We start from the raw sequence: 8,632 nt of genomic DNA, 5'->3' as shown, positions 1-8,632 counted from the left end.
GCCCTTTGATAACAAGAGAATTGCTGCTGACATTGATTTGCATATGCTGATTCAGCGTGACATGCTTTATGAGTTATTCTGGCTGGAAGTTTAAAGAAAACAGTAATTAGGGCTTATACTACATTAAGTAGAGTTACAGTGTCATTTTATCAATCATGTTTACTCTGACCAAACCCTGAAAACTAATAGGAACCATATTCTGTCCTTTATTCAGATATTTTACCTAACAGTCTCAGATTTGTTCTCTGCAGTATGCTGACCTTACTGTTTTCCATTATGCAGAGTTGGATTAACTGTGGGGGAGGGGTGCCATACTGCTCCCATTTCTATTGCCTTGCACTGAATGGACCCTGTAGCAGTCCACTCTGGCTAAGTCAGTCTCCAGTGGCAAGCAAACCTAAATGTCAGTTTACTTCTTGTCACATTACATGTCAGTACCTGTGTTTGGCCGAGACACTGATCTATGTAACTTCTCATTCTACGACCCCGGCAGAAGGATCAGCCTCTGTTTGGGACATGTCATTCTCTTGGTGGAGAGAAAGAGGAAGCATGCTAATGGGAAACACCAGTGACTCTTGAAGTTTCCACTCAGAGCTGTCCTGTTGTCTCTTCCATTCACATTTCATTGGCCAAAACAAGGTCCGTCCATGTTTGTAAACTTTGGGATTACAATATGACAACATCTGTATGAAGAAAGACGGAAAAAACACGTTACTAGATCATAGCCAAGCCTGACAATGTCTACAGGGAGGCACTGCACGTCACATAGCAGTGGGTACGGCTGTTCTGTCCTTTAGAGGAGAGCAAATATTTGGCAACAATATTTCAGTCCACCACAGACCTTCAGTGGGTTTATCTTTCCACTTACTTATGTCAATCTAATTTTCAGGTTTTTCCTTTTTTTTTTTTTCCTCTTTAAGAATTGTGTCTCTCTAACTTGTAAGCTACTAATGGCAACCCATAAAGTATAGTCTTAGCTCTGCCTCCATTTCAGGATGAACTTTACTATGTCTTGTCCTATGGAGCCAACTCTCTCAAAGCTGGTGTTTATACCTGCATCACGTCACTGGCCGGCACTTAGAGGCAAACCCTCTTGTTCTGTGTCCCAAAATGAGAAGAGGAGGGGGAGGGAAGGATTCAATATTCATTTTTTTTTTTTACAAATATTTATTGAATGTCTATTGAATGTGCCGTGTCATACACTGTTGGAGATGTTAAGGATACAGGAGTAAACAGCACAAAGTCCTCCAGGAGCTCATACGAAGTATACAAGCAAGATGACATCAGGGAGTGAGAAGTGCTATGAAGACAGTAAGGAAAGGGGAGAAAGGCAAGGTAAGGTGATCAGAGGAGGCCTTTCAGAGGTGAACCTTGAGTACAACCTTCATAAAAATGAGGGCATGAGCCATGGGTATTTGGGAGGAAAAGTATCCTCCTGTGTAGTGCAAAGAAAGACCCTGAGGTGGGAATATACTTGGCAGGACGGACAAACCTCAGGGAATGGATTGTAGCAAAAGTGGAAGCAGCTAGGAAGGTTCAATTTTTCACAGTTTTATTCAATATTAGGGTATTGTTCTCAACACCTTTGGTCCCACGTGTAGTATTTAGTACACATGGGTTTAGGAGATTCATGTCTGTAAACCTTGTGGTTATAATACATTAATATTTGTCTGAAGAATGGAGCAAACCCCAGCACCAAATCACATTATTTTAGAAAAAGCAACTAAAATAGTATTTAGATATTTGTTAGGAAAACTTTAAAATGAGTAGCTAGCAGGGCACCTGGGTGGCTTGGTTGAGCCTCGACTCTTGATTTCAGCTCAGGTCATGATCTCACAGTCATGAGCTTGAGCCCCTTATTGGGCTCTGGGCTGAGCATGGAATCTGCTTACGACTCCTTCTCTCTTGGGGCACCTGGATGACTAAGTCACTTAAGCATCTGACTTCTGCTCAGGTCCTGATCTCATCACAGTCTGTGAGTTTGAGCCCCGCGTCCGGCTGTGCTGACAGCTCTAAGCCAGGAGACTGCTTCGGATTCTGTGTGTATGTGTGTGTGTGTGTGTGTGTGTGTGTGTGTGTGTGTGTGTGTCTGCCCCTTCCTTGCTCGCATTCTGTCTCCTTCTCTAAAAAATAACATTAAAAAAAAAAGATTCATTCTCTCTCCATCCCTCCCTGCTCCCCACTCATGCTCATGCTCTCTGTCTCTCAAAAATAAATAATTAAATGGAACAAATAGCTAGTTAAAAGAGAAAATACATTGAATACATTGACACCCCATATTGCAAGATCAGTAAGAGAATGTGTCATAGATTAAGTCAGTCAGACACCGAATTAAAAGCCCTTTCTGCCTTAAAAAAAGAAAAAAAAGGTAAAAGAAGCCGTATTGCAGGCGAAACTCTTTTTTGTTTTAAGTTTATTTATTTACTTTGAGAGAGAGTGCCAGAGAGCACAAGCAGGGGAGGGACAGAGAGAAGGAGAGACAGAATTTCAAGCAGGCCCCACGCCATCAGTGCAGAGCCCAACGTGGGGCCCAGCTTGGGCCGAAATCATGAACCGTGAGATCATGACCTGAGCCAAGATCAAGAGTCGGATGTTTACCCGACTGATCCGCCTAGGTGTCCCATGAGGAAAAGCCTTCTTAAAACAAACCATATCTGGCAGGAATTCCGTTTTGTCACTTTCCCCAGGAGCAATGCCCCAGAGCTGTTGCAGGAATTCTCAAGACTTGATGGCAAGTCAAAATATGTATATGTTAATTTATAATGACATATAGAACTATCAAATGGATCCAGATCAAATAAGTCACCTCATCCAGTTAGAGTACAATCTCCTTGGGCTGTTAGAGAATTTTATTCATATACCATGGACATGGTCACAGATCACCTTACTTTAAAGAAGTTGATGAGAATCACTCTTGGCCTTTTGGCTAAGATGAAGCGTAAAGAATTTGATGAGATTTAGGAGACACATAAGTCTGATCAACAATGGAAAGCATGCTAGAATTTGAGTCAGAATATCTGTGCTTCATTTCTTTCTTTTTTTTTTTCTTTTATAATTTATTGTCAAGTTAGCTAACATACACAGTGTATACAGTGTGCTCTTGGCTTCAGGAGTAGATTCCTGTGATTCATCATTTACATACAACACCCAGTGCTCATCCCAACAAGTGCCCTCCTTAATGCCCATCACCTATTTTCCCCTCCCCCCTTCCCTCACCCCATCAACCCTCAGTTTGTTCTCTGATTCTAAGAGCCTCTAATGATTTGCCTTCCTCTATGTTTGTAACTATTTTTTTCTCTTTCCCTTCCCCCATGGTCTTATGTTAAGTTTCTTAAATTCCACGAGAGTGAAAACATATGATATCTGTCTTTCTCTGACATATTTCACTTAGCATAATACCCTCCAGTTCCATCCATGTTGTTGCAAATGGCAAGATTTCATTCTTTTTCACTGCTGGGTAGTATTCCATTGTATATATGCATACTACATCTTCTTTATCCATTCATCACTTGATGGACATCTGGGCTCTTTCCATAATTTGGCTATTGTTGATATCTGTGCTTTATTTCTGGCTCTCCAATTGTTGCTTGTGTGCTCTTGTGAAAATTACTTAACTCTTCTGAGTCTTAGTTTTCTCATCTGTAGAAATGGAGTATACTCATATATTCTTCGTAGAGTTATCTTGAGGATTGGATGAAATATTAGTGCTGCTACAGTGCTTGGTGTGGATTAAGTACACAAGAAATGTATTAGTTGAATTTGAATTCTGTAGGAAGTTGCTCTCAGAAAGCTGTTATCTCCAAGAATATTTGAGAAGTCAATAAACACTAAGATGCTATAGAGAATACGATGCAATGGCCACAAGGTGTAATGTTGATGGTCCTCTAAGAATATTTGCAATTTAGGAGGGTTTTTTTTTTTTTTTTCTTAAAAACTCCAAATCATCAGTGATCTTCATTTCAGGGATTAATGTGTGCTATTGTACAAAATTCCAGGGTGTTTACCTAGGGTGCTTCCTGCTCTCAAGGGCAGAAGTAAATGACAGGAAAGGTTTAACCATTAGTTGGTTTCCACAATAGGTTTGGCTGGAATGTACCTCAAGCAGGCACTTCATCCTCTTCCTGGCTACTTTTTTTTTTTTTTACGTTTATTTTTGTTTTGAGAGAGAGACAGAGAGCAAGCAGGGAGGAGTAGAGAGAGGGAGACAGAATCCCAAGCAGGCTCCACACTATCAGTGCAGAGCCTGATGCGGGCTCAAACTCACAAACCATGAGATCATGACCTGAGCAGAAACCAAGTCAGACGCTTAACCAACTGAGCACTGAGCCAGTGCCCCTGGCTGCATTCTTGAAAGAAGGCATATCAAAACTAAGCATTACTCCTGGGAATGGTTTAGTCATGAAGAGCAGGACAGAAAAACCACCAATGAGTGACTAAGGGAATGAATGGAAGGCCATTGCCATTCTCTCTCCACAGAGCCCTGCATAAAAGACAGCCATTTCCTAACACACAGAACTGTCTTCTGAGGTATTGCTACTCTCTTCGTCTTCCCCTCCAGGCTACCCATCCGCCCCAGCACCCTCCTTTGAGCAGCACTTGCTTTTTTTCTCCCACTTCTGTTAGCTGAGCTTCACCATCTGGTGTAGAGCTTGAGGCTGATATGGGAAGATAGGTTGGAGCCAAAACTGCTTGGGAATATTGGGGCTATAGCTGCGACATCATCCCTGGTTGTATGCTTAAGGAAATTACTAGGGTCACAACGCCCTTGAGATGACATGTGCTTGGTTTATGCCCCTCTCTTCCTTCGCCTTTGTTTACTTTTCTATCAGTTTTTCATGATGAGTTTATAGGGCTCCATGTCGCGTGCTGGCATTAGCAAGCAAAGGTAAAATATAAGCCCTGCCTCATGTGCCTCTTTAGTCAAAGCAAAGTGGAACTCTATACCAAGGAGACCCTAGTTGCTGTTTATAGCTCCCAGAGGGTCAAGGGGAGATATTTCCACTAGTGAAGATTGTTGTCCCCGGCTGGACGAAGACTTGCTATCTGCAGCCACTTCCAACGTCCTGCAGATTGTAAAAACCGGGATCAGCGCTGAGCGTCGCTCTCCTCGCTCGAACTACAGCTCCCAGGATGCCCCGCGACCGGGGAGTGCGCACGCGCGTCCGTAGCGGAGGGGGAAACTGGCCGCACGGACAGAGCCGTCGGATTGGGGCAGCAGCCGGCGAGTGGATCCGGCAACTCCCAAGAAGCAGACGCAGGCGGGCCGGCGGGTGCCGGGTGCTGGAAAACGAAGGGCAGGCTTTCCCCGCGGGTCTGTGAAGGTCAGCAGCTCCAGCGGGTGCCAGTCAGGTACGCTCGGCCCGGTGCTTTCCAGGAAGTCCGTCTGCAGGCGCAGACAGGGAGTCTCACCGGCCATGGTGGCTGAGGAGGGAGAGGTTTCTGTCTTCCAGACGCCAGCCCTGGCCTCCTTACCTCCTGGTCTCTCCGGGAGCGGGGAGGGGTTGGGTGCTGTTTGGGGGGCGAACGGGCCCGGTCTGGGGCCGTGGGGCACGCTGGGCGTCGCCCGGAGGCGCGTTAACCCCCGGCTGCTGATGAATCACTCGGGGGCCCAGCCTTCTCGGGTTCGGGACCGGCCCCTTCCCCTCCCGCCGGAGCCCGCGCCTGTCGAAGCTGTGCGAGCTCGCCGTAGCTACTCGCCCCTTCCACTCCACCCAGGCGTAGCTGGGGGGACGATCCTCGTAAAAGGGTGTTCTCACCCAGACTCCTGCAAAGGCTTCTGCTAGTTGAAAGTTAGAAAGAAAGAAAAAAAACCTTAGGTTACACCCTTGGGGGGGGGGGGCGGGCACTAAAATCTGGCTGGTCTTGCATTCATCGGTTTTGATCTATCTCCTTTGCCTTAAAATAAATTCCTGGCTCCTGCGCAGCACAGCTGGATCCGGCTGTGAAGTTTGTGTGTTGATGTGTTTTGAGGACGTGACTGGGTCGTTGTATTTTTGCTTATGAGGTTGGTGTCTTTCCTCTGCAAGCCTTCAATCTAATTACAAACAAATGGGAAACAGCCATTTTTTTTTTTTTTTTTTTTTAATGTTTTAGTTAAGAATTTCATTTCCAACTTGCCGTTGGCTTCTCTTAAAACCAAAAGTTGTCTGGTAATGAACACTGCAGTAAAATTTATCCCAGGAGGTCATACTTGAACAGGAAATAAGCCTGTGGAGATTTAAGTTAGTTATGTGCAGTCTCCCTTGGGTTGTAACATTTTCATGCAGCTCATGTTTCTTTCTCTGAGAATCCTTCAGATTAATTTTTTGGCAGATTAGGTTGATTAATTAATTGGCCTGTCAAAAAAATATATCGGGCTTCGAAAAATAGTTTTGTCTAGCCTCATTTACTTTTGCTAGTCTCTTCCTCCTAGTCTTTGGCACATTTTACCCTACCACTTCTTTCAGAGTCCACAGTGCTTTTATTATAATATTTAAAATCCCCTTTCCAACTCATTTCTAGTGAAGAAACAAAAAGATAATTAAAATGTAAGATCCAGTATATTCTAAATCTTTTAGCCTGCTTGCTCTCCAACCACTCAGGATTCCTAGTTTGCTCTTTATTTTACTTTAAGTAATCTCTGCACCTCACTTGGGGCTCAAACTCACTACCCGGAGGTCAAGAATTGCATGCTGTACCTACTGAGCCAGCCAGGTGTCTGGAGTTTGCTCAACTTTAAAATGAGGTTATTGGACCAGGTGACCCCAAGATTATTCTAGCCCTAAATGTCTCTGATTTTTAGAATTCATTTATTCTCTTCATTCAGGAAGTATTGGCCACATTTGTCATTCCAAGCCCTGTGGTAGGCCTGAAGGAACAAAAATGTTTTCCTTAGGATGTTACTGTCCCAGTGCTCAATTTCTTTTTTCTTTTTTATTATTTTTATTTTAAATTTATTTATTTTTGAGAGAGAGAGTGTGAGCTGGGGAGGGGCAAAGAGAGGGGGACAGAGGATTGGAAGCTGGCTCTGTGCTGACAGCAGAGAGCCCGATGCAGCTCTGAGTCACAAACCATAAGATCATGACCTGATCTGAAGTCTGATGCCTAACCTACTGAGCCACCCAGATGCCCTCTTTTTTTTTTTTTTTTTTTTAAGATTTTTTTATGTAATCTCTACACCTAACATGGGCCCAAACTTACAACCCCAAGATAAAGAGTTGCATAATCTTCCAAATGATCCAGCCAGGCGCCCCTCAGTTTCTTTTAATCATATTTTTTGACTAATTTAAAAGTTTTGTGGTATACCCTCCAGGCCAAATTATTTTGCAATTAAAAACTTCACCTAAAGTTAAATACATACATAAAGTTAAATACGTAAATACATACATAAAGTTAAATACGTGCAGGTCACATCCCATTACAATGATTGGTTTTCACTCTATTCGGAGACTTTTCAAGTCTCAGCTACTGGTCCATTTAAATAAAGCGTAGGTTCCCTACAACAGAAAGGACTTGTAGGGTGTAGGGTGGTGCTCTCAGACTTTAATATGCATAAATGACCCGGGATCTTGTAGGTTTGAAGAGGGTCCCTGCATGTCACATAAGGAATGCTGTAGTCTCTCACACTGTATATATTTATTTATTAATGTTTTATTCTTGAAAGAGAGGGCGTGAGTGGGGGAGGGGCAGAGAGAGAGAGAGAGAGAACAGAGGACTGAAAGCGGGCTCTGCGCCCACAGCAGCAAGCCCGATGTGGGGCTTGAACTCACAAACTGTGAGATCGTGAACGGAGCCAGAGTTGGACACTCAACTGACTGAGCTACCCAGGTGCCCCTCTCACACTTTAAATATCAAGGATGGGACGTTTTTAAGGATGGGACGTTTTATGACTGGTGCTGATTACTGTGATACTAGATACATAGCAATGGCTTTTCTCAGTTCTCAAAAATTTTTAAAATAATCCTCTTCATTCTAACAGAAATAATTGCCTTCACAAGTTTTTTCTATTCTTCTTTTTTCCTCCTCTCTTGTTCTTTTCTCTTTGCTGTGTACTTTGAGCTTTTTTCCCCTCTCATCCTCATCCATCCTCAGCTGTTTTCATTCCCATTAATTCAGTATTTCACTAATTCAACAAATACGTGTTTTGCCCCATCCTGTACAGGGCGCTGTCGTAGGCTTCTGGTGAATACAGACATATAAGACCTGGGTTTTGTCTGGGAGCTTACTCTCTCTGATACTGGGCACGTGTACTTGTTTATAGTTCAGAGCACTGTATGAGCCCTGTGTAGCGAATAAAAGCCTGCAGTGGGTGTTAAGGAGAGATCTTTTACAGTTGTGGGGGTGGGGAACAAATGAAATCACCTTTTTTTCAACTCACCTCCCATCACTGTCCCTAGGCTATAGTCTCTGTACTATTTGGTTGTGTGACAAATCTACATAGAATACAGTAAGATTTTGTAAATGTATTTATTTGGATTCTGGGGTGAGCTGGCTATATGAAAATCATTTAGAGCAATATCAAGGGAGTGAGAGGCAATAAGGGACACAAATACACCTGGAAAGAGACCAAAAGAGGGAGGGGAAAAGATGAAGAAAAAGAGACCAAGGAGGACCTAGTAAAACAATAGGAGAAAATGGTTCTGTGGCTTTTCAA

The 8,632-nt window shown here is 43.4% G+C and overlaps 1 protein-coding gene across 1 annotated transcript in view; it reads left to right on the top strand.

Moving 5' to 3' along the window:
* Window positions 1–5,164: 5,164 nt before the first annotated feature.
* The window catches only part of TMOD3 (tropomodulin 3), an 80,844-nt gene continuing 77,376 nt past the window's right edge, over window positions 5,165–8,632 (top strand). The window contains exon 1 of the mRNA XM_042942003.1: window positions 5,165–5,349. The gene's annotated coding sequence lies outside the window, so the exon portion shown is untranslated. The remainder of the gene's footprint in view (window positions 5,350–8,632) is intronic.

The sequence above is a fragment of the Panthera leo genome, chromosome B3, assembly GCF_018350215.1.
Source record: "Panthera leo isolate Ple1 chromosome B3, P.leo_Ple1_pat1.1, whole genome shotgun sequence".
NCBI classification, from domain to species: Eukaryota; Metazoa; Chordata; class Mammalia; order Carnivora; family Felidae; genus Panthera; species Panthera leo.
The sequence above is the reverse complement of the archived record's forward strand: the minus strand, read 5'-3'. Positions and strand labels throughout refer to the sequence as shown.